Raw genomic sequence first — 21,465 nt, forward strand, 5'->3', positions numbered from 1 at the left:
CCAGAACTCAGAAACCAAACAGATTCAGACGAAATGGCATTCCTCTCTATCCAAAGCCAGGAACAGACTCCATCAAGAAGCTGTGTGCACGCTGCGGTCAGTCTGACTTGGGGCTCTCGGCAGCACAGGACACACGGTTTGCCGTCTCCAATCTCTACCTCACTCCCAAGCCCCCTGTGATGCCTTCCCCTCCCAATACATATCCTGAGCACAGAAGCCAGACACAAAAGACCACATACTGTATGACTCCATTTATATGGCACATCCAGAACAGGCAAATCCATAGAGACAGAAAGCAGACCTGTGGTTGCCAGGGGCTGAGAGAGGAATGGGAGGGACTGCTAACGGATGTGGGGTTTCCTTTTGGGGTGATGAGAAAGTTCAGGACTAGGTCATGGTTGCACAACATTGTAAATGTACTTAATGCCACTAAATTGTACTTTAACTTGGTTACAATGGTAAATTGTATTTGTGTTTTATCATACACACAAAAAGATAAAGAATAAATAAAGAAAGAAAGAAAGCAGGGCTGACTGCTGAGGCTGGATGCTTCCCCCAGGTTCTTTCAGTCCCTTTGGTGTGAGGGGGGCCCGCAGGGAGCCCTTGGACCTCATGGCCCTGAGCACCGACCCAGCTGGAGGAAGAAGCTGCCGGGGCCTGCAGAAGTGTGCTGCACGCACATTCCTGCTCCTCCTGGGCCTCTGGATGCCCCAGCAGCCTTGCAGTCATCAGTCATCCCCTGACCTCGCAGAACCTACAGCTTGAGTGGCTGGGACAGCAGCTTTCTCTAGGCAGGGCTCCCGGGCAGATGTGGCCCTTCCTGTTCTGCACACACTCAGACAGGATGGTACGATGGCTTTGCACGAGCACAGCTGCGGCAAAATCACGAAAGGGAGCTGGTGCAGTGGAGGGCACACGTTTGCGATGGGACATACCTGTTTCCAAGCCCCACTCAAACCTCCGTTCTGCCGCGTACCAGCTCTGTGGCCTTGGGAAACTAAGCCTCTGTTTCCTCTGCTGTGAGACAAGAAAAGCACTCGCCACCCACCTCCTGGATTAGATGTGGTCATGGACATGAACCTGCCAGCACCGGGCCTGACCCCCAGGGACTCCGGCCTACGGGGCATGTATCCCATGCCAGCCGCCTTTCCCACATTATCTCATGGAATCTTAACTGGCATAGCCCCATGGAGTAGGCAATATTAATGGCAAAGTGAATTCATTTGAATTTTGTTGGATTCCAGAGCCCTCGCTCACCGCCCCTGGGCAATGGGCAGCCCTGCCTTCATTGGTCTTGACCCATTTGCTCCCTTTCCTTGACCCAACGCTGGCTCCTGGTGCATATATTCAAATATGGCCTAAAGATCACTGCTTAGCACAGCGCCGTTTGCTGCCAGTTTCTCCCTCCGGAAGTAACACCTCCACAGCAGACGTTCGAGCCCGAGAACCAATGCCAGGGGATTTAGCAAGCTAATCTGCCCCACATCACGTGGGCCTGATATTCTACTGCCTCATCACTTCCCATGAAACTAAGAGTACAGAGCTTGCCATGTCATATGTAGACTGAGGCATCTCGGGGGCTTCAGACTTATTCCTCTCTCATACTCCTGGAGACTAGTAGGCCAAGTACAGAAGATGACTGGCTCCTTTAACAGGCAACACTAACTGCTCATGTGCGCATTTGTGTGTGTGTCCTCGGCAAGTCAGAAAGCTAACATCGGTTTGTTCTCTCCAGCAAGTGTTAAGCTGAGACCCACTTGGAGCCCCCAAAAAACAAAGATGAATTAATTATGACCAGAGTTCACCATCACACTTGAACTCGGAGCACAAAAAGAATTAGGAACGTAAACAAGGGGCGGGAAGAAAGAGATTTTAATGGAAAAATCGATGGTTTGACTGTTTTCCTGAGAAGTGACATAAAAGAGAAAACTGAATGTCAGCCTCTGAAAAGGGTTCCAAGTTACTATTTAAAGGAGAAAAACACAGTTGATGGGCGTCCCGCGAGGAAAAGCACAGGTGAAGGCCTCCCAGTTGCACCAACTCTCAGTGCCGGCTTCAGGCAGGGGTGCAAGTCAGCTGACGCGCTGAGGGTCAGGCAGGCGTGTCTTCTCCAGCGCAGGTGAACGCAGAAGGGACTCCTCCTCAAGTCCTCAGGCGAGGGGAGCCCTGACACACGTCACCCGAGACCTCCCAGCCCCCAACGACACCCCTCACCCTCAGATCGTTCATATTTGTTTCAACTCTTATGGAAGCCATGGGAAATTGGTAGACAGCTCTGTTTCTTCCCATTTTACACGCGAGAAACCTGAGGTGGGAGGGTGTGCAGGAGGCGTGCCCAACGGTGGGTCCACCCATGCCTTCCGCTCAATGTGGAGTGCCAGTTCCAGAGCACTTCTCACCTTCACAGTCCACACAATTCATATGATTTACTTGCGTTTATTGTTTTCCTGTCTGATTATTCCTGATCTAATATAAGGGATATTTTGTTTGTTCGTTGATGTATCCCAAGTATTTGTAACAGAGCCTCCCATACAATGAAGTTTAATACATGTATCTGTGGAAATGAATTGAAGATATTCCAGTTGTTGTTGGAAGGAAGGGAGAAAGTCAGGCAAGGATAAAGTGAGGGAAGGAGGGAGAAAGGGAGACAGAGAGAGGGAAGGAGGGAAGGAGGAAAAAGGGAAGAAAAGGAGGGAAGATGGAGAGACCCAGAAAAGGAGTGAAAAATAAAAGATAAAGAACTAAGGTTTTCTGTGATTTAGGAGAAGAACCCATTGAAAACATTTTAAGCTGAGATATGACATGATCAGATTTTCGTCTTCTGAAAGGAGCTCGAGCATGAAGAACAGCTTGGGGGAGGGAAAGAACAGAGGCTGGAAGAACAGGCCAAGAGGCCACGGAAGTTATCCCAGAACAGGGGGAAAGCCCTGAACTTGGATTGGAGCAATGGAGATAAACAAGAGGAGAAAGATTCCAGAGACGCTTAGGAGATTGATTCTACTGGCCTTGGCCACCGATTGATGGGACTGGCGAGGGGTTGGGGTGTGGAGGAGAGAGGGGACTTGAGGATGACGGCCAGGTGAACGGGATGTCACTTACGAAGGTAGAGAACAGGTGAAGGACCTTGTTTTCTTCCTCACAGGTGTATCCCTGGCACCTAGCACCATGCCTGACACATAGTAGCGGCTCAGTAAATGTTTGCTGAACGAATAAGTGATCAAGGAGTACCAGGAGGTACGGTAGGAGAAGGGGGAAGTACATACAGAAGCAGCTTTGGACCAACCACTTATGAGGCTTCCATGTAGGGGAGCCCAGCCAGCAGCGACACATGCAGGTCTAAAGATTAGGAAAAAGTTTAGGGCTGGGATTTGAGCCTTAGGAGTCACCCATATGCAGGGAGTTACCGACAGCTGTGGACGGCATCGCCTCGCATGTGGAATGAGAAGAATCTTGGAAACTTTAGGAGAACATGAGAAAGTATGGGCTAGCAGAAGGAGTGATACATAAAGGAGACAGAGAAGGTACGCAGGAGAGGTACAAGGACAAAGCAGGAGCGTATGGAGTCTTAGCCGCTGTGGGAGTAGAGAGACTGAAGAAGGAGGAGGGATGAGAGGTGTCCGAAGTGTCCAGGAAGACGAAGACTGGAAGGAACTGTTGCCCAGGGTAGTGACAAGGGCACTGGGGGCTTTCGCGTGAGTGGAGAGCACAGAAGCCAGAACTCAGGGATCCAGATAAGTGAAGGAGACACAAGAAGTGAAGCAGACAGTGGAAGAAGCACCGACACTTTCTACCCAAACTCTGCTTCTTTCAAACGCAAAGGTATTTTAAGGCAGAGAGAAGACTCCCTCTGATGCTGGGATCAAACCCGGGCCAGCTGGCAGGGGGCCTTCTTCTCTTTTCCCATTCACCAGGTCATCTATATCTCTGTTCCTGTGCTGGACGAGCAAAAACGTATGCAAGAAAACACAGGAAGTCCTAAAATAAGTCCCTACATGCTAAAGGACAACGAGGTGATGCTTTCCTTTTTAATTCCAAACTGCACGCTTGAATGTTGAAGAATGGGGTTCCTTAGTTCTTCACTCTTGACATCCCTTTCTCTTTGCAGAGAAAACACACCTATAAAACCTAATTGTGTTCTGCTCCCAGGAACATACATGAAGTAAAGGTTGAATGTGGCCGGCTGCTGAGACAGTCTTGCTGACACCCTCTGGAGCAGAGATGGCTGCTCCTTCCAGCTCTCACGCCCCGTACCATCTTTCTGTTGCCATCTCCGTGGAGGTTGCCAACACGCTCTCCTTTGAAAGGACGGAGAGAACAGAGGCCCACGGAACACTCAGCTCATCAGCAGCGCGCACATTTGCCTCTGTTCCTAGCGCTCGCATGAGATGGGGAGTGAACAACCCTGGCATAAAACCCCAACTCTCTTCATTTTTGTAATCCCTTGCCAAGCAAAATTTTCAGGTCACAAATTAGAAAATTAGAGGCACCACAGGTACAAACACACACACACACACACACACACACACAAACTGGGACTTTAATGAGCCTTTTGCCTCTAAATGACTTTACTGTCCAACACTCAAATTCTCTCCACTAGCCCCAGAACTCCCTATGAGTTAGCATCTTCCTTTCTCCAGGCCATTCCACGTCCATCATGTCAACAAGTGATACATACGTTCGTAGTGAATGGTGGGAGGTTTGGTCCGTGGTTTTCATGCAAACAGTGACCTGCTGACGCGGCTGCCCTCACCTCTCCTGGGACCAGGATGGACTTCCCCTGCGGACTGTCAGGTGGGGTTTGGGGGTGAGCGTGGTCTCATCCCTGTGGGCACTCCACAAATCCCTGCAACCAACTGCCTGAGTCAGAAGAGGGTTTCACCCTCTCGACACCCCGAGTTTCTCTCTACTCGCGCTGACCACTCAGTGTCAAATGGCTCCCAGGACAAATGCCACAAACCACGGCATGCCCCAGAGATGTCAGCAGAGCCTGGGCCCTGGCACCTCTGTAGGCTCGTCCCAGACCACATGCTGCTGGAGTGACCACTCAGCCCCCGTGGACCCACCACAAGGCCTTTGCTTGTGCTGGTCCATCTCCCTGCTTCCCGGTCTTACTCATCCTGCATCTCACTGCTGGATCATCACTGTTGAAGGGATGCCGACCTCCCTGATGAGGTAAATGTCCTCTCTTCTATGCTCCTTCTTGTATTTTCATAGCACTTACTGTGGTTACTAGTTAACATTTATTTACAGTTGCCCCCTCTTACTGGCAGGGAATCCGTTCCAAGCCCCCCAGTGGATGCCTAACACAGCGGACAGTACTGAACCTCCACAGACTCTGTCTTCTCCTAGACGTACACATCTGTGATACAGTTTAAGTTATCAATTAGCCACCGTGAGAGATTCACAACAATAATAAAGTAGAACAAGCAGAACAACATACTGTAATAAAAGTTACGTGAATGTGGTCTCTCTCAAAATGTCTTACTGTACTATATACACCCTCCTTCTTGTGATGATGTAACATGAGAGATACATGCTTATGTGACGAGATGAAATGGGTACGCAGAATGGCCTGCAACTTAAAACTTATGCATTGTTTATATCTGGAATATTCCATTTAATATTTTCAAACCGTGGTTAACCAGGGTAACTGAAACCACAGAAAGTGAAACCACGGATACGGGGTGTGGGAGGAGGGTGGCACTAACGTGAAGGCCTTTTTGAGTGTCTGTCCTTCGCTGGAACCTATACCCACAGTGCTTGTGGTCTAGATGGGGAAGACAAGCACAAATTGCTATTGACATTTGTGTTTTAAAAGAAAAGTATTTGGTACTTTAAGAACCGACAATGAAAGAAATGGAACAATCTAGACAGCCAAAAATCGCCCTGAGGAAGGAAAGCTGGAGGAGGAGTGACCTAGGCCAGCAGGAGAGGAAGGAGTGTCTCTCATGAAGAGGGAGCTTCATGTGCAAAGGCCCGTCGGTAGGAAGCAGAGTGAGGGTCTGAAAGGCACCACTGGGGCCGGAGTGGGAAACACCCATTCTCTGCTTATAAAACATATTTTGATTCCTTTATACATAGAGAACAGGCTACTCACTTTCTCTCACCTCTCGGTTGCCCAGGGATCTTTTCACAGTTGCTACTTAGTCTCTTTCAATAATTCTCTGGCTGCTAATCAGAGAAAAGGTGCTAATTGTCTTATTAGCGTGGCTTTGCTTCCCTGTGACCACAAAATGCTCTTCCTCCGCCACAGCATAGGCAGACCATTGGCCTGTCTCTGGCTGTGAGTGTTCCCTGTTTTAGGCCCGTCCTCAGCTAGGGGGACCAGCCGACCTGGTGCCAGACCCCACTTTTACTCCTGGGGAAGATGAGTTAAGGGACCTGCCCACACGTGGTCAGCTCACAAATGCTGGATCTAGAATGGAACTGCAAACCCAGGGCTGCTTTTGCTGCCATCACCCAGCCACTGTGTGCCCCACGGGCCCCCCAAAGAAGAATGCAGTCTCTCCCTTCTAAAAACACTCCTCAGCATTTGGGTCCAGACACTCTGGTTTCCTTTAAAGGCCTTCTTTTTCATTCTTCCCCTGTGAACCCTCAGTTCGTCTGGACAGACATGATCAGGAGCAAAACTGCAATCCACAGTTGTGAGCTGCTTACTTTGGGCAGCCAGAGCAGCAGAAATGAAATCCATACAGAGCCTGTGAGGCAGTTTACCAGAGGAAAGGCGATATCTAGAATGATACTGTCACATCATGCCTAGAGACGGGACCAGGATTACCAACCAAGGAAAGGGGGCAAGGAATGGGGCAATGTCGACTCCCCGTTAACTGGGCAATTTCTCCACCAGAACGATGATGACCAATGACAAAGACGACCAATGAAGGGCTAGGGACCGAGAGAGGCACTCGCTGGACCTCTTTGAGCCTCCCCTGGGGACTGTTCTGTTGAGCTGAGCAGGAGAGCATCGCCTGAGCCTCTTCCTGGAGGCTTCCAACAACCACACTCTCAGGGTTCCAGAGTGTCACCTGGGTCCCCTACATGCACAGCATTTGCTGAGGAAGGTCCTCCCCAAAGGACAGATGGGTTCGTTTTCCATAGTTGCGGTGTTGTGCTTCTCTAGGCTGTCCTCTCGGTTATACTAGGAAGGAGGCGTCCCCGCCCGCTAACTCCAAGCTCATTTTCAAACTGGCCCTAGGACAGACCCCGCGGGGTGGAAGCATCTTGCCAAAATAACTGTTAAGAATAACAGTGAGAAATACCCAGAAGTGGAATTGCTGGGTCGTATGGTATATCCATTTTTAGTTTTTTGAGGAACCTCCATACTGTTTTCCATAGTGGCTGCACTAGTTTGTATTCCCACCAACAGTGTATGAGGGTTCCCTTTTCTCCACATCCTGACCAATACAAGTTGTTTGTTGACTTTTCTATAATAGCCATACTGACGGGTGTGAGGTGGGATCTCATTGTGGTTTTAATTTATTTCCCTGATGATTAGTGATGTAGAGCATCTTTTCATATGTCTATTGGACATCTGTATGGCTTCTTCGGAGAAATGTCTTTTCGTGTCCTCTGCCCATTTTTCAATCGGATTATTTATGTTTTTTGTTATTGAGCTGTATGCATTTCTTATATATTTTGGATATCAACCCTGAATCAGATATATATGGGTATTTATCCAAAGAAAATAAAAACACTAATTCAAAAAGATATATAAACCCCCTGTGTTCATTGCAGCATTATTTACAATATCCAAGATAAGGAAGCCACCTAGGTGTCCATTGATAGATGACTGGAAATAGAAAATGTCTCACACACACACACAGTGGAGTATTATACAGCAATAAAAAATGAAATCTTGCCATTTGCAACAACATGAATGGATCTAGAGGGTATTGTGCTAAGTGAAATAAGTCAGACAAATCTGTATGGTTTCACTTATACGCAGAATCTAAAAACAAAACTAAATAAAAACAGACTCAGAAACAGGGATCAAAGAGATGGTTACCAGAAGGGAGAAGGTAGGGAGATGGGTGAAAAGAGGGAAGGGGAATATAGTCAATCAACAATATTGTGATAAGTTTACATGGTGACAGATGATTCCTAGCATTAGTGGGGTGGTCACATGGTAAGGCATCAAAATGTCAAATCACCTGAAACTAATATAACCAACAGAAGATTGTATACCAACGATACTTAAATAAAATTTAAGAGAAAAACAAAGAATTACAGTGAGCTGAGGAAAGAACGTTTGCTCATATATCGTGTACTAGGTATCCATTGCATAACCTAACTTTCACAGCAGATTGCAAGCTACTGGAGGGCAGAAATTAGAACTTAAATAGTTTCATTTTTCCACCATTCCCCAAGCCACATACAACAGGAGCTCAATAAATATCTCAACTGCCACAAGAAACTATAAAATCCACACAAGCATGGCCTTTGCTCCCTGTTGTATTACTTGTATGGGTGCACAGAAGGTGTTCAACAAATATATGTTGAATTAATTAATCATGAATATAGAGGAGGTGGTATGGAAATGCACAAAAAGACGCCAATCGATGCTAATTTATGTTGAAATAGGCAAATGTTTACCATGCTACATAGCACACGTTTTCACAATCATCTTTCCATGAAGCCAGTGAAATAACGCTAGGAGCTTCTGCTCTGGCGTGGTCTGCCTCTGTGCTTCCCTGGCAGCTTTCATTTCCATTCAGATGTTTGCTTTTGAGCATCACAAAGGTGAGTAACCATCCAGACCAAAGAAATAGGCTGGATTTGCAGTTATCTGCTGCAATGCCCCAAAGTCTGCCTCAAATGATTCACAGCCCTCTTGAAAATATCTGCAACCACCTAAGAGACAAAAAGGCTAGCTTCATTTGCCTGCCCCTGGCCCACCCAGCAGCTCTCATTTCTGAACCTTGGGTGAAATCACCTGACATTGCATCTCCTCCTCCGATTTCAATTCCTCAAGCTCTTGCACATCCCCCAGTAAGAGCCCATTACAGGCTTGCAGGTCCTGCCTTATTTTGAAAATCAAGTTATGGCTTTGGAATCCTTTCAATCTATTTGCAGAGCAAGCCTCGTTAGTATTTAAATATGCAACCTGGGCTCTGGCATTGCTATAGGTGAACTCCTCACCTGGGAGGATGAATTCCGGGAATCCCTGCTCCAATTTGTCATACAGGATTCCCACTGTGATACAGCAAGGACCCTGGGGAACCTGCAGGGAATTGTTCAGGGTGTTCTTGTGGTTTTCTTCTTTTATTAATTAAGAAAGTAGCACATCACAGCAAACCTAGGGATCCATTAAGGGCACACATTCCAACAATGTCAACACCCTAAGGCGTCGGTGACGGTGTGGCTTCTGGGCTGGGACCCAACTAAGGTGGATCAGGTAGGGGACAGCAGAGGCTAATGGTACAGAATATGAGCTCGGCATGGGTCCCCACACACAGGAGGGGCTCAATAAATAACGCCACACGGTAAGTAATCCATACACATCAGCTGAATGAATATTGAATGAAATGCATCACAGCCACTGAGTTTATAACAACCTAGGGAAAAGTTAAATAAAAAGATATAATTTTGCAGGTGTCCTGTGATCATTGCTATATTAAACCAATAATATACTATACACAGAAAATAATACAAGAAGATTATACACCCCAAAATATTAATAGTGATTGTTCTGGGATGGTGACATATGAGTGCCTTTATTTTCCCTTCCTTCTGCTTTTCTGTATTTCTCAAATTTTCTGTAATTAACCTGTATTTCCTTCATGAAGGAAAACTTAATTAACTTTACTTTAAAATAGACAGCCCAGACAGGTGAGAGGAACATATTCGTTGGAATCAATCAGTCTATCCCTTATTAATCAAATGACCTGGGCCCAACATATAACTTTCTTGGTCTCAATTTCCTGATTTATATACTAGAGATAATAACATCTACCATTCAAGTGAGTTGTTGTTACTGTTTTCATTTACATGAGACAATGAATGTAAAATGCTCAGCACTATCGTGCCTGGTATACAGCAAACACCCAATAGAGATTGGGTAGAGAAGCACTTCTTTGTGTACTTATTCATTAAGCCCCTTCTATGTACCAGGAACCACTGTCTCACTGAAGCTGCAGCCCACGAGGAGGACATTCCAAGCCTGAATCACCAGGTACCACGCAGGTGTCAGTAAGGAGCCACAGTCCACTAGGAGGCCCATTCTGCAGGCTGGGAACTCATCCAGTGATGTGGTCACGGTGGGATGTGCAAGCAAAGAAAGGCCTTTCAGCACTCAACGTCATGGATGAACCTCAAAAACATGCGAGGCAAATGAGCCAGCCACGAGACAATACACATTACACAATCCCTTTTACAACGTAGCATACGTGACAGAAATGTTACATAAAGTTCGAGAACAGGCAAAACTACGATATGGCGAGTGAGTTCAGAATAGTGGTTATCTTGGGACTGATTGGAAGGGAGCAAAGGAATGCTCTCTGAGGCACCGGAAATCTTTTCAAGATTCACATGATTAAATTGGCCCATCTGGATAATCCAGGATGATCTCTCCATCTCAAGTAACATATTCAGATTCCAGATGCGGACACCTTTGGGAGCCATTATCCTGCCGACCACAGAAGATCTGACTTAGCACAATGCCTGGCTTATAATACGTACCTAAGAATGGTTAGTTGCTATGATATCACTATTATTATTACATCAGATTCAAAGGAGTATGAGAAAGAAATGAAAGAGCCTCTGGGGCCAGTAGGCATGCAAATCTGAACTCAATCAGTTGTGAATCCTGAGAACGCTCAGGTCGTAAGCAACTGCTCCAACAGGTGCACAAACCTAGAGTTAGTTTCCACTTGGACGAAAGTTTCTAATAAAGTCAGATTTTCTCCCTAAACACGATCCATTGCCCAGTGTTATGCTGGCAGGACAAATACTGCATGCATGGGGTTTCAGCATTTCCATACCAACAGCTAGAACAGTTCGTCTCCTAACCCCCTAAGCTGTACCAACCAGCTGGTCGGGACTGACTCATCCACGGCTATCGCCTGATGGTGGGTGACGAGAGCTCTATAAACCATTTGCAAAGAACTCTTTGCAACTGGTGGGGTGGAACCAAAAATGCTCCCCAAAGTTGCCTCAACTTCATTAAAAGTTGGGTAACTAGGAAGCCAGGAAATTGAACACGAATCATATTGGGCCGGGTCGTGGAATAGAGGCTCTTCGGATGGCTAGTAAACTTTCTCCCCCACCACCACTTGAACCAGACACTGCAGCAGATTCTGACACAGCTTAACAATCTCCAACCCCCTACCCCCGCCACTTGATGAGACTGCTGGGACATGAGGGGAAGGACCTTGCTTTGAAGCCAATAGTCAATCTCCCATGCCGGGCACAGTGGGGACCCAATAAAAGGTGCTGCGTTAAAGGATGAAAGAAAAGAAAACAGAATGGATGGATGGATGGACGGATAATTACTGATGGGAAGATGAGCAAACCAGCATCACAACCAAGGGTGATACTTAGATTCTAAAGCAGGGTTGACAATATATGGCCCACAGGCCAAATCCACCATGCAGCCTACCTTACACGGCCCAAAAACAGAGCCACAACTCATGCCTGAATGTATTGTCTGTGGCTGTTTTTCTTCTCCAACAGCAGAGCATGTGGCCTCTTTGTCTGCCAAGACTGAAATATTTACTGTCTGGCCCTTTACAGAAAACTGCTTTACAATATATTATGGTAGCACCTCTGAATAATCTGGGATCTTTTATACGCAGCTTACTAAACCCAGGATCTGAATGTTAACTAGGTTCCCAAAGTCTGAGAATCCTTGCACTAAAAGGGTAGTGGGCTGGTTTCACTAGGACAGGGTTCTAACCATTTGGATTGAACCAGAATCACCAAAAGGCTTATTAAAGCACAGACTGACAGTCCCTGCCTGCAGAATTTCTGATTCAGCAAGACTCGAATGAGAATGTGCACTTGGTGGTCACATTCCCAAGGGATGCTGGTCCTGCTGACGCGGGACCACATTTTGAGGCCCACTGCACAGGGTTACCCAATGCCTACACTGTCTTATAGTCACTCGGGATCCACATGTTGGCAGTAGATTCTGGGTTGAGTAGGCCCCACCTTTTGAAATTTGGAGTAAATTCTTCCTGTAACTCTGTGGCAATAATGAACTAGGAATGCAACAGGACGCTAAGGCAGCACAGTGACAGAGAGAAAGGCACTTGGTGATGTGGCTGAAATACTTGCACACAATGTGTTTCATCACCTACAAAGCTGGTGCTCATCTATTATCTCATTTAAATCCCAGACAACCCTATGGGGAGGTATTACTATTACAACATGATGCTCATGCCCATTTTTCAGGAGAAAATAATGAGGCTCGAAGGGCTTAAAGAAGGAGAGAAGCTCCTTCCCTCTCCACTCCACCCACCCATTCAGGAACAATCTCTCTAAGCCCTGTCTTGCTTCCTTCTTTCTTCTCTCTCTACCTACGGTATTTCCCCCAGAATAAGACTTAACCGGACAATCAGCTCTAATACAGACTATATTATATTATATTATACCCAGTCATATAATATAGTAAAATAAGACCAGGTCTTATATTAATTTTTGCTCGAAAAGACACATTAGAGTTGATTGCCCGGCTAGGTCTTATTTTCGGGGAAACACGGTACCACTTCTTCCCCTCTATTGACTCCCTTAACACTTGGCTTCAAAATCCTGTATCTCTCCCTTCCTAAAAATAAGCTCTTTGGAGCACTGCCTCTTCTCCTAGGTAACAAGGCAATCACTCATCTTCCCTTTTCTGCCCAAAAGCAAGCAGGCCTTGCTCTCCAATGTGATCACGTGTCTTCTCTTTTGACCAAAGAGCGGTCGCCCTCCAGCTCTCTCTGTCCTCACCTCCACTCACTCCTCGACACTCCGTCCTCTGTTCTTAGTCCTCGCCCCTCCACAGAAACTGTTCTACGCCAGTGCTGGCCACTGAAAACCTCATGCAAGCCACACACGTCATTTTACATTTTACAAGCAGGTGGAATCAATTTTGACTACTACTGTACCTTATCCAACCCAATACAGCAAAAATATCACCACCTCAGTGTGCAAACACTATAAAATGATGAATGAGATTTTTACGTTCCTTCTTTTTCACAGTGAATCTGAAACCCAGTGTAAATTTTACATTTACAGCCCATCTCAGCTCATCTAGCCACATGTGGTCAGGAGACATCATACAACACAGCACATGCAGGTCTCTATATTCAAGATGGTGTGGCAGACATATCCCGTGAGCCCTTTTCTGGCCTGGGGTTAGTGAATCTTTCTTCTGCTGGCTGTTACCTCTCTTTCCTCCTTGCCCCTCTCCTCCACTGTTTTCTGACACTTTTTTCTCCTTCTCCTTCTCCTACATCCCTGATCATTCCTTTTTATGGGCACCTCATCCTTCACTCATGTCTTAAAGAGTTGGCATCCCCAAAGGTTCTGTGTTCTGTGCATTGTTTTTGTCTCAGTACATCATTTACTTGGAAACTTTATCCATTCATTATGATTTTAAGTATATGCTGACAGATCCCAAATCCATATGGTTAGGCCTCACCATTCCACTTGGCTTCTATATCCAAATAAAGTGGCACCGTATATGCCAACTGAACTAACAGACTCTAAAAATGACTTTATGGTCCACCACCCAAAGGTGCTCAGTGACTGAGACACCGACCCCTGGGCCATCCAAACCAGAACCCCCAGAGCAGTGGTTCTCAACAAGGGGTAATGATGTCCCCTATGGGACATGTGGCAATGTACAGGGACAATATTTAGTTGTCTCAGCTTTGGGATAGGGAATGCTGATGGAATCCAATGGGGGAAGACCAGGGATGCTTCTAAATGTCCTACAATGCACGAGAAAACTGCCCACAACAGAGAATTATCTGGTAAATCTGGATCCTTATCTCACACCACACACAAAAATCAACTCAAAATAGATTAAAAGCTTAAATGTAAGACCTGAAACTGTAAAACTCATAGAAGAAAACATGGGGAAATGCTTCATGACATTGGTCTTGGCAGTGATTTCTTGGATATGACACCAAAGCACAGGCAACAAAAACAAACCTAGACAAGCAGGATTAAATCAACCTAAAAAGCTTTTGCACAGCAAAGGGGAAAAAAAAGAGTGAGAAGGAAACCTCCAGAATGGGAGAAAATGTTTGCAATCATATATCTGATACAAGGTTAATTTCCAAAATATATAAGAAAGTCGTACAACTCAGTAACAGCAAAAGCCCAAATAGCCCAATTAAGAAATGGGCAAAGGACTCGAATAGACATTTCTCCAAAGAAGACATTTTTCCAAAGGCCAATAGGTATATGAAAATGTGCTTAACACCACTCATCACCAGGGAAATGCAAATCAAACCACAATGCGAGATCACCTCCTACCTGTCAGAATGGCTAATATAAAACAAAAAACAAAAAACCAAAAAACAAAAGATAAGAAGTGATAATGAGGATGTGGAGACAAGGGAACTCTTGTTCGTTGTTGATAGGACTGTAAATTGGGGCAGCCAGTGTGGAAAACAGTGTGGAGGTTTTGAAAATAAAAATAAAAATAGAACTACCATATGATCCAGCAATGCCATTTCTAGAAATTATTAAAGCAGGATCTCAAAGAGATTATCTGCACTCCCACGTTCACAGCAGCACTATTCACAATAGCCAAGATATGGAAACACCCCACATGTCCATCCACAGATGAAGAATAGGTAACGAACATGGGGCATATCCATGCAATGGAATATTATTCAGCTTTTAAAAAGAAGGAAATTCTGCTACTTGCAATGACATGGATGAACCTGGAGGATACTCTGCTAAGTGAAATAAGAAGGACGCATACTACATGATGCCATTTAAAGGAAGAATCTAAAATAGTCACACTCATAGAGGCAGAGAGCAGAATGCTGGTTGCCAGGGCCTGGGGACGGGAGACGAGGGCTTCTGTGCCCTGGGTACCGAGTTTCGGTGAAGTGAGGTGAGTAAGCTCTGAGGTCTACTGTACAACATCGTGCCTACAGGTAACAGTAGCGAACTGCACATTTAAAACTTTGTCAAGAGGGTAGAGCTCATGTTCAGTGTTCTTACCATAACAATAATAAAAATTATCCAACCCAAGATGTCAAGAGTTCCATCACTGAGAAACACTACTTTAAAGCCCTGTCACTCAAAGAGGAGCCCATAGATCTGCTCCCTTAGCATCACATGGAGCCTAACGGACAGGCGCGTCCGCAGGCCCCACCCCAGACCCATGAGCTAGAATCTGCAGTGGGGCCCAGAACCAGTGTTTTCACAAGCTTCCGGGTGATTCTTACACACACTAAAGTTTGTGAATAATTGCTCTAGGCAGAGACAACTTCAATGTCAACAGCATCCACTGAGTTCCTGTTCTGTGTCAAGCATCAGAATAGTCGACACAGAAAAGGAAGCTCAAATTCAAGGTGTGAGTGAGCACATCACTTTGGCTTCCAGGATCCAACCTCCTAGGTCGCTAGGTGAATCATTTCACTCTCTTGTTTTTTCTCCTTTATTACACTATTCCAGAAGAAATAAACCTGTAAAGTTCATGTGCAAAGCAAAAAGTATACGATGCACAATCTGCTTCTTAGTCCTGGAGCTGATTTCTCCAAGTTTGAAACCAAGAAATAGTGCTTGGTACATTGTCCATTACAGAAAAATTGGAGTAAAGACCAATGCAGGAAAATCGTCAGCCCTTTGTACCCAATACACTCAGTTTATATTCTAAAACATAAAACAAGTGCTTTTGATATCTGGGGACAAAGATAGGAGCTGGATATAACAAGGAAAGGAGGTCTTAAAGATTGTGTAGGTTCACTCAGCTGCTGGAGACCCTTAGAAAGAATTCACGTAAAGGGCATATAAATCTGGAATCCAGTTCTGGTTTTGCCTTACCTGACTATGGGACTTTAAAAACAAAACAAAACAAACAAACAAAAACTTCCAGTTCGAGAAATGTTTACTAAGCATCTCTGCCGAGCCAAGCGTAGAGCTGGGCACTGAGGACATGATAAACAAAGCATGCCATCCCTAGCCTTAGGAAGACAGGCTGGGAACCCTCAATGGGAGAGGTATTCGATGTATCAAAGACAGTTCCTTCCCCTGAGAAACTAGACGATGTGGTGAGAAGACAAACAGGTCTTATAACTGTAGGACAATGTGGTAAATAAATACTAAAGTATGTACAAGAGGCCATGAAATAACATGGAGATAGAAAGTCTAGGAAATAAAAGCTTTTACAGGAAGGCAAGGAGTTGTGCAGATAGACATTTGAGAGCAGCAAGAATGGAGGGAAGGGGGCAAGTTATAAGCTATTCCAGGGGTCCCGCAAAGAGGTGATGAGGGCATGAACAAAGGACATGGTGCTAGGGACAGAGGGGAGCAGTCAGTATGGAATCGGGACATTAAAGCTGGCCACACATTTCTTGCCATCCCCCTTACTAACAGGTGGGATCTTCCTCCGCCTCTTGAATCCGACTGGTGCTGTGACTGTGTGACCGATAGAAAGTGTCTGAAATACAGAATTTACTGGATGGACTTCACATGAAAATGGAGATGACATAAGAAAGAATCAGAGAACTTGAAGATAGGTCAATAGAAAGTAGTCAACCTGAAAAAGGGAGACTCTTAAAATTGAGCAGAGCAAGGTCTAACACACGTGACTCACATGTGAAAGAGAGTGGGTAGAAAAATGAACTGAAGAATAATGGCTACAAACTCCCAAATTTGGTGAAAGACCTGAATTTACCAATGCAAACAGTTCAGAAAACCCCAAACAGAATAAATGTGAAGAAAACCACGCAAGGCACATCACAGTCAGGCTGATGAAAATCAAAAGAAAAAGAAAATCTTGAAATTAGCAAGAGATGCATCAGCTAAAATAGACTTCAAAACAAAGAGTAAACCCAGAGGGACATTTCGTAATGACAAAAGGGTCAATTCCTCAGGAAGATGTAACAATCATAAAAGTGTGTGCACTTAATAGGATCCCCAAGTACATGACAGTGTAAAGAGAGACACAGACAACTCCACAGTTTCCCTTCAACCTCCATCACCAATGTTTGCCATTAGTTATCCTTTGGCCATAAACCAACTCACTTTTTAACATGAAATTAAGCCATTTAGGGTAATTTCATAGCTTGCGTAACTCTGTGTCGCTTACATAAATGATCACCATGAAAATGAAACGCACTGTACTAAGAAACCCTAGTGTCACTATGCCCTCTCTGTGAGGTGCTGGTCTTCAGTGTGGGCACGTGCCACCTAAAACCACCTACTTCACCCGGCGCATCCCACAAGCTGGGAAACGTTGACGCACCCCAACTCTCTCATGTGTGGTCTCACGTCCAAATCAAGTTACTGCCACACCCCCATCTTCGGATCCTTTGCCAAGCGCCCCCTTCCTCTGTTCTGCTCAGTCTCTGCACTAAGAGTGGAACCCAAGACTCCCCCTGGAAGGTGGTATTTAGAACCCAACAGAAAACCCCAAGGTCCAGAATCCTGAACCAGCTCAAAAAGTCAGGGGTATATTGTAAATATTTTTAATTTTCCATACATTATGATGTTTTGACATCTTAAAAAGCCTTTCTGGCTGGGGAAAGATTGCCCCTTCTGAAGCTAGCCAATTCTTTGAGATGGCAAAGGACTCATGCCTGTGATTCACAAACGAACCAATCCAGGCTTATTCCCCCTCAATCTGACCCCCACACTGTAGGAGGCAAAACTCCTCTGCCTTAACCATCCAGGGACCGGGTACCAGACCACTATGGAACATTCCTATAGTTTAGAACCCTCCAGAATTATTCAGATTAGCCAATCCTAAACTGAACACCCTGTCCTGCTTGCCTTGTCTGTTAGGGTTGTCCTCAGAAACCCTAATAAAAGCCGTTGGCCCTTGTGGCTTGTCTCTCGTTTTTAGGGGAACTGTGAGTAACATTAAACTTTTCTTTCAATGGCATTGACCTTTTTGTATGGTCACTCAGTCACCTTTATAAATCAAGACCCGGACACAGAACAGTATGCTGGGGCTATCAGCATCCAAGAAACCTCAGAGCCAAGTTTTCTTGAGCTTTCTTGCTAACAGGACTGATGCCATCCACAGGATTCCAGAAAAAGGGGAATGAGCACTCCACCTCCAGTAATGGAATCAGGCAGGCAACCCCAACCCATAGTTTTGCAAATGATGCACGTCCACTGAAGCTGTTCAGCTGGCAACTTGTAAATTTATCCCTCGGAGGGAAGCCACTGTCCATCAGGTGGCCAGCCTGGCACCACACTGGGTACGGAATGAGGTCTTGGGATCCAAGTCTTATCAGGCGAAAGCCGCCATATTGGTGGAATACCAAATAGGTTACCGTGTTTATGCTCAGTATTCTGCTGTAAATGAACTGTGTTCAAGGCCAGAAACAGGACGGCCACAAACAATTCTGCTTCTGTTTCCAACAACAAAAAGGGGGTTAACTCTCTGATTGATCACTGTGATGGATCTCTAATCAACCAGTCAGTTACATGGCTCCCACTCAGCATGAAGCAGGCGTGCAAGACACCGGTTTCAAAACTAATCAAGACCTGGGTTTGAGTCCTGGGTCTGCCATTTGCTAATTGGGTGATTTGGGAAAGTTAGGTAAGGCTCTAAATCTCTCTTTTCTAGTTGGCAACACTGAGGAAATACCATTTACCTCACCCTAAATGAGAAAATTAGGATAAAAATTAGTAGCATTCGTTGTACGTCATCTGCAGACACTATGGTAAGCCCTGTCTGGGTACTGGAGCAGGTATGCAGAAACCAGAGCGACACATGTATATCCAGGCACTTCGTATCGGGTACCGCCCACTCCAGGGCTGAGAGATGAAGGCAGAACTCAAGCACCTTTAGGCAACTCTGCCACTGAATTTTACTCGGAACGTATGTAAATGCATCCCTCCCCACCAGCCACCTCTCTCTCTCTCTCTCTCTCTCTCTCTCTCTCTCTCTCTCTCTCTCTCTCTCTCTCTCTCTCTCACACACACACACACACACACACACACACACATCCCTCAGTTCAGATGATTGGCTTCCTCAGGGGAGTACACGTTAGTGAACACATACCTCTCTTAGCCTTAATCCAAAATCCTAATTCACAAAAGAAGTACGTTCTCAATTAGGTTGACCCTAGAGCTTGACCACAAAGGTAACAAAGAAAACAACCTTTAACGAGAACAAGGCAGCAACAGTCTAAGAAGGCAGTGAACTTGGAGTTGGCATTCGGACCCCGGCTCTGCTGCTTATTCTCTGGGTGAGCACACTTCACCTCTCCGAGCCTCTTATGTGCAACAGGAGACAGTTGGAGGCTGTTTCCAGACAATGACGCTATGGCATAAGCAAAGCCCCCACCCTCCCTCTTCAGAGCATCCATGGAGAAGCTGTGTGCTTCCGGGAGAGCTGCTGAAGAGAACGGTTCAGCGTCCTCCTCGCTTTCCACCTCCCTCTCCCCTCCCCTTTCTTCCTCTCCTTCTTATTCTCCTCCTCCATAAAGGAGGTGTCTACCTTCAGAGATAACACCCAATTTCTCCCACTCTGTGACCTGGGTCAAGTTCACCACGAAAACAACTCTGCCAGTAGATACTTCCGGCAGAAGGAATTTTTCATTCCTTTTCTTTTTGAAGAAGAGCAAGCAGGGGATCAACAGTTGGCATCGCACAGAAGCTGCTCCATATTTGGAGCTGATGCCCCCGGAACCAGAGTGATGGCTTAATCTCGGTTCTGATGACATGACGCGGCTCTGGTTCTTCATCTCAAATGGCAGGTTACTCAGCAAGACAGAGGGAGAGCAGCAGATGGATGTGACAGTAAATCCTGCTATGTACCCACAGACACTTCTAAGACATTAAAACGTTGTGCCCACATTTCCTACTCCCACAGCGAAACCTGTGAAGAAATCCTGATGTCGATTTGAAGAGCACGTGGGATCTCGCCCTCATTTTTCAATGCAGGTCCCTCACTCTGGTTACACCAGGCAGAGCTTAACCTGACCTCTCTGGTTGTGAGAAAAGGGACACGAGGACAGACTAAGACTGTAACAGTTTATCTGTTTGGAAGGAACACCAGTCTGGAGTATGATGAAAAGCATTTGAGCTTTTGTTCTGCAACTTACTAGCAATGACACGACAGGGTTGCGTGTGCTCCCATCTCTGAAATAGGGGGGGGGGACACTGAGAACGGCTCCACCTGGCTACTCTGAGGACCAAGTTAGACCCTATCCTTGGCCACTCCCTCTAGCTCATTATACTCCCACACAATAGACCTCAACAGTTTCTAGGCTGTGCTCAGCTTTTTCTGCCCTCAGCGTCTTTGCACTGGCTGTTCCCTGTGTCTGGAATGCTGTTCCCCCAGCTCCTTTTCATCCTTCAGGTTTTAGCTTAAGCGCCACCTGCTCTGAGACCCTTAGCCCATTAGTCTCTATCACAGCTCTCTGATACTTTTTCCCCAGAGCACTTCTCATAATCTGTGATTAGGTTTTTGACCTGTGTGTATGGATGTCTCCCTACACTAGAATGCAAGCTACAATCTGTTCTTTTCATACTGTGCCAATCATCATCTAGTGCAGCACCAGCTATCTAAGCATTTAATAAATATGCACTGAATGAATGAATGTATTAGAAAACACTTGAGGACTATAAAGACCTATATACATAGAGGAGACATTCTATACACATGTATCAATATATATGTGTATATTTATACACACATACCATATAGAAAGTGAGATCATAGACCCATTCTGATGGTACTGGAACATTCCCCTTTGTAACTACAGAACTTCTCACCCCATAGTCCCTACACCCCACAGCTGACTTTGAGAGGAAAAGCAGCTGGCATGGGCTCCAGACTGAAAAGGTATCAGTCACGATGGTTGTCAGGCCCCCAGAAGGTACTGAGAGTTCTACGAGACAGGAAGTGCACGAATTAACATTGGAATAAACCGAAAATGCCATCCCTGCTGCTTGTTATTGTAATAACTTCCTGACCTGATGGATCCTCCTTTACTCATCTCAAGGGCAGCCCAGCCATGTGCTCTCAGAGCCTACAATAATTTTTTAACGTTCTGTTATTTCTTTTTTCCTAATTTATTTTTGAGATACAATTGACATGAGGCATTGTGTACATGGGAGGTGTGCAACATGATTTGATATTGATATGCTGCGATATGATTACCAATGATTACCGGCGAGCATTAGCTAAACACCTCTTATCACTTCACGATGTTTAAAAGAAATTGGGCTGGTAAATTTTTACCCCTTTGCCAGGCTTCATTATGACCCAATTAGATCGCTTATAGGAACATTTACATAAACTTAGGCCACTATATTCTTTTAAAACTTGTGAAATATCAA

At 45.6% G+C, this 21,465-nt stretch overlaps 1 protein-coding gene across 2 annotated transcripts in view; it reads right to left on the reverse strand.

Annotated features, from left to right (window-relative positions):
* The window catches only part of GRIN2A (glutamate ionotropic receptor NMDA type subunit 2A), a 437,303-nt gene that overhangs the window by 170,446 nt on the left and 245,392 nt on the right, over nucleotides 1-21,465 (reverse strand). The window lies entirely within an intron of this gene.

The sequence above is a fragment of the Rhinolophus ferrumequinum genome (assembly GCF_004115265.2).
Source record: "Rhinolophus ferrumequinum isolate MPI-CBG mRhiFer1 chromosome 15 unlocalized genomic scaffold, mRhiFer1_v1.p scaffold_54_arrow_ctg1_1, whole genome shotgun sequence".
Taxonomy (NCBI): Eukaryota; Metazoa; Chordata; class Mammalia; order Chiroptera; family Rhinolophidae; genus Rhinolophus; species Rhinolophus ferrumequinum.